Source organism: Psammomys obesus, unplaced genomic scaffold (assembly GCF_907164565.1).
Source record: "Psammomys obesus unplaced genomic scaffold, mPsaObe1.curated_primary_1811, whole genome shotgun sequence".
Lineage (NCBI taxonomy): Eukaryota > Metazoa > Chordata > Mammalia > Rodentia > Muridae > Psammomys > Psammomys obesus.
In genome coordinates this window covers 1,422,954-1,431,448 of record NW_026590905.1, presented here as the reverse complement: position 1 = coordinate 1,431,448, position 8,495 = coordinate 1,422,954, and the positions used below count along the sequence as shown (strand labels likewise).

At 47.9% G+C, this 8,495-nt stretch overlaps 1 protein-coding gene and 1 pseudogene across 1 annotated transcript in view; one reads left to right on the top strand and one right to left on the bottom strand.

Annotated features, from left to right (window-relative positions):
- Nucleotides 1-8,495, bottom strand: part of Ano2 (anoctamin 2) — a 336,055-nt gene that overhangs the window by 280,585 nt on the left and 46,975 nt on the right. The window lies entirely within an intron of this gene.
- LOC129678553 (aldo-keto reductase family 1 member A1-like) lies at nucleotides 6,461-7,382 on the top strand (annotated as a pseudogene).

Below are 8,495 nucleotides of genomic sequence, written 5' to 3'. Positions count from 1 at the left end.
GTGTGTGTGTGTGTGTGTGTGTGTGTGTGTGTGTGTGTGTGTGTGTGTATCCTACCACTTCTTGCTTTCTGGCAAGAGAAGTGGAAAAATCAGTCATCAACAAAGCTGTTGCCCCTGGAGCCAACGAGCACAGCCAGCCCCAGGCCAAGTCTCTGGGAAATGCATCAGATCAAACTCAGTGATCAATAACAAAATCAGCAGAATTCCCAAAAGCCAAAAAGGGGCAATCCAGGAATTCCTCCCGGGGCTACACACACACTCATTCCCTGAGGTTAATAGGCTTCACCACTTTCCTAGATACACCCACAGTATCACAGAAGTCAAACTACTTTGTATCAGGGTCAGGGGAGCAATGATAACAATTAAAGGGGCTCCGTGGGTCCCTAAGTGCCTTCCTCCTTCTGTCTCTAACAGGAAAAAAAAAATACTCAAAACCCCTCGTGGGGGCTAACCAATCAAACATGAAAACAATCAGCCCTACAATTCAGATGGAAGAATGGTCTTTTGTTAAACCATGATCCTGGAACACCCTCAGCCTCGTTGTCCTGGGCTGGAAGGCCGGAGTTATAGAAATACATTCACAAGGTCAGTAATGTTCATCTTGGGCTGACCTACTGGCAGACAGAAACATCCTGCCTGGACCGGAGCTGAATTAACCCCTTCAGGCAATGTTTGGAGGGTAGGAGAAGGCAGAAGGAGAGGATGAAATATGTAAACAACTACTGAAGGAGAAATGGAAGGCTGGTGGCACTGGGAACCAAGGAAGAGCCTGTTGTTCAAGGGACTTTAAGAATGGGGAGGAAAAAAAACTACCAAAACAGCCAGGCTTATGTTTCTGGGTCTTTCTGACCTCTATCAAAGCTAGTCACTGCAGACCATGGCCTCTTCTTTGACCTGAAAAAGAAACACAAAAGCCTCTCTTTCGACACCAGCCCTATCTGGGCACCAAGAATGCCAGGAGGCAGAGCCCAGGCTTCAGCTTCATGTTACAAGTGGGAAGCTTAAGTGAGGAGTGACTTTCCTGGGACCAGCCTCACTACCTCCTGGTACTAGAGAAGCTCCGACTCTGCTCTGTCCTCTCTATTTCTTAAGAGTCTTGAACCTTGGCGGTCACCTGTAAACCCTAAGGCTGGATCTGCACTTCTCAGAGGCATAGAGGAGGGACCGTGCCAGCCCCAGGTCCTGACCCACTGGCTGGACAGAGGACATTCACAGCTTGGTTAGACATCAGACAGGCTAGTGGCTGCAGAGCTGTGTGGTGTGTCTTCTCTCTCAAAGCTTGGAAAAGAGGATCAAAGGCGTGTGAGGCGTGAGCTGGGTGGTCTGGGACATCAGGGTGGGTGTGGGAGGGGGGCAAGGATGCAGAAGAGGACACAGAGGATCATCCACATCCTCAAACAAGGCTGGCTTTGTTCCCCTGACTTAGAGTCCACAGCAGAGGGAGCAGAGAGGCCTCGATCAAAATGCAGCCACAAAGCATAGGCTAGACTTCCAGAGTCCACACAATCAGGAAAAAAAACACTAGCAGGAGGATGGTGATAAGGATGAGAGGAGAGACAGAAGACCAGAGAAAGTTACCCTGTGGTCAGAGATGGCTGCATGCTGGGCTCCCAATGAGCCCCCTCATCACTATGGTGTATTAATTATCTACCATATACCCTGTTGGCAATCTCTAATGCCACTACACACTCATTTTGTGTCATCTAGAATTTCATTAATGACTCCAGTTTCTCTTTACCAAGTTAGTCCCTCCTAAAATGCTGACGACAGATCAATGAAACATCTGAGGTTCACGGCAGAGCTCACAGCCCACTCCATTGAAACGGAGGTTTATTGAGGTAGTGCGCACACGCGCACGAGCACACGCGCACACACACACACACACACACACACACACTGCCCTGGAGGGTGGGAGGTGGGGGCAGGAACATCTGCTCTGCTCCAGAAACACACCTGGAGGTGCTGTGGCCGCTTCATTTGCCCACACGTTTACATTCATTCTGTATAAATCGTGGGAGTTCTCTTGTCTGCTTCTAGATATTCTTCAAGATTAGAGGGCAGGTCCCATGGTGAGTGTGAGGAAGGAACTCGAGGCAGAGAACCCAGGTATTTGGGCCCCTGTTCCTCCACTGGCGGGAACCAGGGCTTAGCTGTAGCATGGCTCGGATTAGTATCCCCTCAACGGCTTCTGTTTTAAAAGGTTGGTCCCCAGAGTGGCACTACTGAAACCCTGAGAACACAGGGCTTAGTGAGAGACCTCCAGGTCACTGAGGAGACACCTTCCCATCCCCTGTGGGGCTTAGGCTCTTTCTTTTTTTCCTTGTTCTCTGGCAAAGCGAAGTAAGTGGTTTCCTCTGCCACAAATACCTGCCACAATGTGCTCAGTTTGCCACAAGCCCAAAGCTAAGAGGAGTCAACTGATCATGGGCTGAAGCCACCAAACTCTGAGTCAAAATAAACTGTATTTTCTCATTATACGTTAAGTACCTCAGGTATTCAATCATAGTATTGAAAACCTGACATGGTCAAACACATTGCTTTCCTGGGTCTTGGATCCTTTGCCAGGTGTGGTGGCTGGTGTCTATAATTTCAGCACGTGGGAGGCTAAGTCAGGAGGATTACTGCAAGCTGGACTCCAGGCAAGCCAGGATTAAATAGTAAAACACCATCTCAAAAAAAAATAAAAATAAAAAACAAAATAAAATAAAGATAAGGACTTGGATGAGATGACCAATCTCATCTCTTACTTCAACTCTGATATATGCAACCAGTGTTTTTATTTGTGCTTAATTCTTATGATGATGGATGGAGCACCAAGAGCCACGTGGCAAATGCTCTTCTGGGCCTTTTTCACACCACACAGAATTCTAACACCTGCCTTAGTGCAATATATTTAAAAAATCCGCATTTTGCAAATAAACCAACAGAGAATAAAGATGTAACCCTGTGGCATGTGTAAGTCGGAGCTCCATCTCTGGTACCAAGAAATAAATGAAGAAGGGGAGGAGGGAGAGAGAGAAGAAACACAAGGAATCGATCATAGAAAAGAAACAGACCAAGACGCAGGACAGTTTAAAATGCATCCTAAGGTGACTCGGGGAGTGAAGAGCATTTGCAGGAACCATCCGTCTGTAAACACAACCTCACAGCAGGCTCCACGGGCCACTAACAGTAAATAAAGGGAAGGGCATCTTGATTCCCAGCTCTCAGTAGTCATGGCACAACACAATACTACTAACAGTCAACATGGGGCGGGGGTGGTTCTAGCGCTGCCATGAGGACCCTGCAAAATTCATGAGAGGAGAGCGTTAAATTACGAGTGTCTACATGGAGCGCAGGGGCAGCTCAGTTTCAGAGGAGCTGTCCTCACCCAGGTACCTGACTGGTCTCACATGCAGACTACTGTGAAGGCCTAGCACAGGCTTGAGCCTGCCCTTGACCCCTTCCCTACCGCTTCTTCCCTGCTGCTGCCATTGCAAACGGCGGTAGCCACAAGGAAATCTTAAGGTGACATCAGACCGCTAGAGTTCAGAGGACCACACTTCTTTTTTTAAAAAAATAATTTTTTCATACAGCATATTCTGCTCACGGTTTCCCCTGCCTCCCCTCCTACCAGATCCTCTCCACCTCCCCACCCATCCAAATCCAAACCTTCTTTCTCCTGCTCCCTGGAAAAGAGACGGGTCAATTAAAAAATAAATAAACAAGTAAATAACACAACGCAAAGAGACAAAGAAACACACACACAAGGAAGAACAAAAGAAACATGTATATATACTCAGAGACACATACCCGCATGCACACATGCAAAAGCCATACAAACAGAAAATCAGAAACCATAATAGATAAGCAAAATATGAAGTAACAAATACCCAAAGCATTATGAGACCTAACACCCCCAAAATACCATTGAGTTTCCTTTGTGTTAGCCAACAACTGGTGGGCATGGAGCCTTCCTTAAATGTTGTCTGGCTATCTGGTGAGGCTCCCTCAGAGAAAACTAATCTTTCCTTTGTGAGCAGTTATCAGTTAGAAATGACTTCTGGGTCACGGATGGGGGAATCTTAGAAAGCCATGCCTCCTGCACCTTTCAGAGGTGGTAAGCCCTCAGTGGTGACTCAGACTCCAGGAAACCAAGGAATGCAGTAGCCAGGCAAAGGTGCCCAGCCTGCTGTATCTGTACAGTATACAGTGGAAGGAAACCAAGACTGTAAGGTCCATTTCCCCAACACATGCCCCTGGGCAGCATGCTGGGCCTTCAGATGGTTCCAGATTGTGTGAACAGAAAACAAACACGAAAGAAAGCCAACAGACAGCTCTACCCATTCCTTCCACAGCATGGTGAGGAGGGATGAGCACAGCCCCCAGGAAAGGCTTACAACTAAGAGTGCCCAGGGGACCCCAAGGCATACATATTACTTCCCATTTGCCAGCATCAGATGTGTGTTCAGTGATCTGCTCCTGATTTTCTGTAGCCTGATCCTACCAGGAAGCACCACATTCTTGTGCTACTATTTCATCTCCCTCTGGTCCAGCCTGTTCTGGCCTTGTGTCAGATTAATATTCCTAGTCTATGGAAGCCAGACAAAATTTCCTTCAGTGCCGTTGACCTCTCTAGTTGCCCCCCAGCTGCCTGGAGGCTTACAAAGCCAGTGGCAGCCGCCACCCCTTCCCCACCCTGAGGTCCGGAAGTGTAAGCACTCGGGGTGGCCTGACTCTTGCAGAAAGTCATTAGGAAGGAGTGAGGCTTTACAAGGTGTGAGAGATTTCACTAGCTCACGGGACCAGAGCTGGTGTCCAGCCTTTGTGGTAGGAGAGCAACTGACTTTCCACCGTAGTAATGGCATGGCCCAGCTATGTCTGATGTTCCCAGCTTCCTAACTGATGACCAACGCAGGGCAAAGAAAAGCGTCTGTTAAGAATTCAATCCCATGATGATGGCAGCTGATATTTAGTGAGCAACTCAGTCTACGTTAGACACAGTCCTAGAAATTATTGATGCTTTGTCTCTAATGCATTTAATTCCTCAGTGAACACAAGGATACACTCTTCTTTCCCCGCTCCTCTCTAGAGATGAAAACAAGTGAGCATAACAAAGGTTTGGTGGCCTGTCCAGAGTGTCACTCTAGCTCAGAGTTTGAGCCTTTAGACACTGTGCAGCACATGCCACCAAGCCCTGGGTTGTATAGAAGGCTCCTTAGCATCATGTCATCTTTCGGGCCCATGATGGGGACAGTTTTGATGATGGGAGACACGACTAACACTAGGACCATGAAGGTAGACTATTCATACCTCACCTGAACTGCATCACTTGACCACATCCCTGCCTACTCAAGGAGCAGAGCCTTAATCAGCCCCACTCAAAGCCAAAGTCCACCCTTGCTCTACAAGAGGGGATGAAGAGAAAAATGCTCCAGGGGGATCAGAAGTGAGTGGAGAAGAGGCTAACAGAGTCTTCAGTGCCTGCATTGTTGAAAGAGAGGCCCTGGACAGTCTCTCTCTGGGCCCTGCATATATCTAAGCTGCCCTGACCCTCCCGACTAAGTTTAGAAGCAAGAGGAAAAGTAGCCTTCAAACAGATATACGGCACACTTATGTGCAGGCCGGCATTATCACAACAGCCAGAATGTGGAGGCAATGCAAGCGTCCGCGATGGAGGGATAGATAAACAAAATGTGGTGCGGACATACTGCGGGTTTTTGCAGCCTCAGACACGAAAGGAACCCTGCCATGTGCAATAACAGCCATCCACCTGGAGAGCAGTCTGCTGAGTAAAGCAGCCAATCAGAGAGAGATAAACAACGGGTGCTCTCACAGGACAGGCAAACAAACGCATGGAAGCAAAGGGTTCAGGTGTGGCCTCCAAGGGGCGAGGGGTGGGGACAGAGGAAGTGGGGCTACTACGTGCAGAGCTCCAGTTCTGCCGCGTGAGAAAGATTTAGTGGCTCACTGTACAACACATGCCCATAGTTAGCGCAGCAACACACGTCAGCATGCAAGGACAGTGGACCTCATGCTGAGTGATGTCACACATTAAAGGAGGTGTCCGATCTGTCCATGCCACTTCCCATATGTCCCCCGTCACCCAGTCATGCACATTAAAGTGTTCTTTCTCTGTAGACCAGTTACAGTCCAAATAAAGTTGTTTCTCATAAAGAAAAGTCCAGCAGGCTAGAGAGAAAGAGAGCTGTTTGAGGAGAGAAATGGGGCCAGCTGAGAGGGTGAGGGTAGGACAAGGGATGGAGAAGAAAGGAGTACAATGGCTTATAGGTATGCAAATGCCACAATGGAACCCCTCACTTTGTGTGCCTATTAAAAATACATTGAAAATAAAATTTGGACACATCGCACAATATAGATGATCTCTGAAGACATTTTGGGCTAAGTGAAATAAAAGGATGCAGAGATGAATTCTGGCCACTTTGTCTTCTCTGTGCCTGTGCTCACTGCCAAGGGGATGATGGCAGCTTCCTGTATCCTCCTTCACACTAGACAGAAGATGCCTCTGATTCTTCCGGGGACACAGAAGAGTGGGCCTAGCCAGGTAAAAGCAACCATTAAACTTGCCCTTGTGTAGGCTGCCGCCACATTGACTGTGCTGCCGTCTATGGCAATGAGACTGAGATGGGAGAGGCCCTGAAGGAGAATGTGGGACCAGGCAAGGCAGTGCCTTGGGATGCGCGGTTTGTGACATCCAAGCTGTGAAATTCTAAGCATCGTAGAAGCTACCATCCGGAAGCTACACTGGCTGATCTACAGCTGGAGTATCTGGACCGTTATTTGATGCACGGGCCTTAAGCCTTTGAGTAGGGACAATGAAACTCTGCGATATGACTCCACCCACTATAAGGCGACCTGGAAGGCTCTGGAGGCTCTGGTGGCAAAGGAGCTTGTCCAACTTCAGCAGGCAGCAGATTGATGTCTTCAGTGTAGCCTCTGTGTGCCCATCTGTCTTGGAGGTGAAATGACATCCATACCTGGCTCAAAATGAGCTCTTTGCCTGCTGTCAAGCACAAGGCTTGGAGGTGGCTTATAGTCCCTTGGGTTCCTCTGATCATGCTGGTGCCATCCTGATGAGCCAGTCCTGCTTAAAGAACCCGTGGTCATGGCACTCATTGAAAAACATGGCCAATCTCCAGCTCAAATCTTGCACACGTGGCAGGTTCAGTAGAAAGGTATCTGCACCCACAAAACCATCACTCCTCCATGCCTCCTTCAGAACATTCATGTATTTGATTTCACCTTTAGCCCAGAGAAGATGAAGTAATGAAATGCTCTGAACAAAAATTGGTGGTATATCATGCCCATGATTATGGCAGATGGGAGGCAGGGTCCCCGGAAGTGCTGGGCACCCTCTGTGGCCCACTAATGACCCACACTGAGGCCAGAGTTTCTAAGCTTCCCGTTCTGTTCTCCTGCTACACCTGAGAAAGAACGAGTCCATAAAGCCATTGAGGTGTTAAAAGGGGGGTGGGGGAATGAAAGACAAATCCTGACTGGTTCCGCTTCTGTGAGATCTCTGGAGAAGAGAAATTCATGACAAGAGGAGAAAAGGTGGCATCCTACAGCAATGGGGACGAACTCACCGCCACTCAACCCTGCATTCCAAGTGGCTAAGATGGTAACTCTACGCTGCGCACATTTGACCACAGATTTAGCTTGTTACTTCATAATATTTACATATTTTTTGAGACAGGGTCATGCAATGTTGCCCATGAATGCCGAGGATGCAGGCTTGCGCCGCCACACCTGGCTTAGCCATGGTTGTAAGAGATGTTTATAATAAACGCTGTATGTCTCAGATATGACAACAGCTGAAGCTTAGGTTTGCATTTTTTAAAAAAATAAGCATAAAAGCATAAATCAATAAAATCCTCAGCTAGTAGACTGTCCTGAAGCCCCAGTAAGATGGGATGACAGATTTGCTGTACCACAGATGAGTGAAAATGAAATCTTCCAGCATTAAATTATTTAAAGAAGTAACCCTGTCTGACCTGGCGGCACCTTCAGTAAAAATGTATGATTAGAGATCACTCACAAAGAAGCCGGAGACCAACCTGAGGAGCCATAGCTTCTTCCGTAGAGAGCTGGTCCCCAGAGCTGTTCCCTTCCTTGACCCCAAGGCGAGCCTAGCCAGCAACAGAAATCATGACATCATGATCCCAGTTTTATGAGGAAGCCAGAGAAATCAAATTCATAGAAATAGAAGGCAGATACCTGAACCTAAGGTGAGTCCAATGAATAACTTTTGACATCACCTAAAAAGGCTTTTGGAGGGCCCGAACTCTACCCAAAAATCATGTTAACACCAGCATCCTCTGAACATGTGTCGCATGCGAAGCCATGATGTCTGATGCAGGAAGCTGTGTGGTGCATGTTCAGAAAGTCCAGTCCTCCTTGGCTCATCCCCCTCCCCCTGGACCGCATCCCTCCCTGCTTCTTTAGTCCTCAAACTGCCTCAACTGTGTGGGGAGACAAATTTGAAATATTCTCTC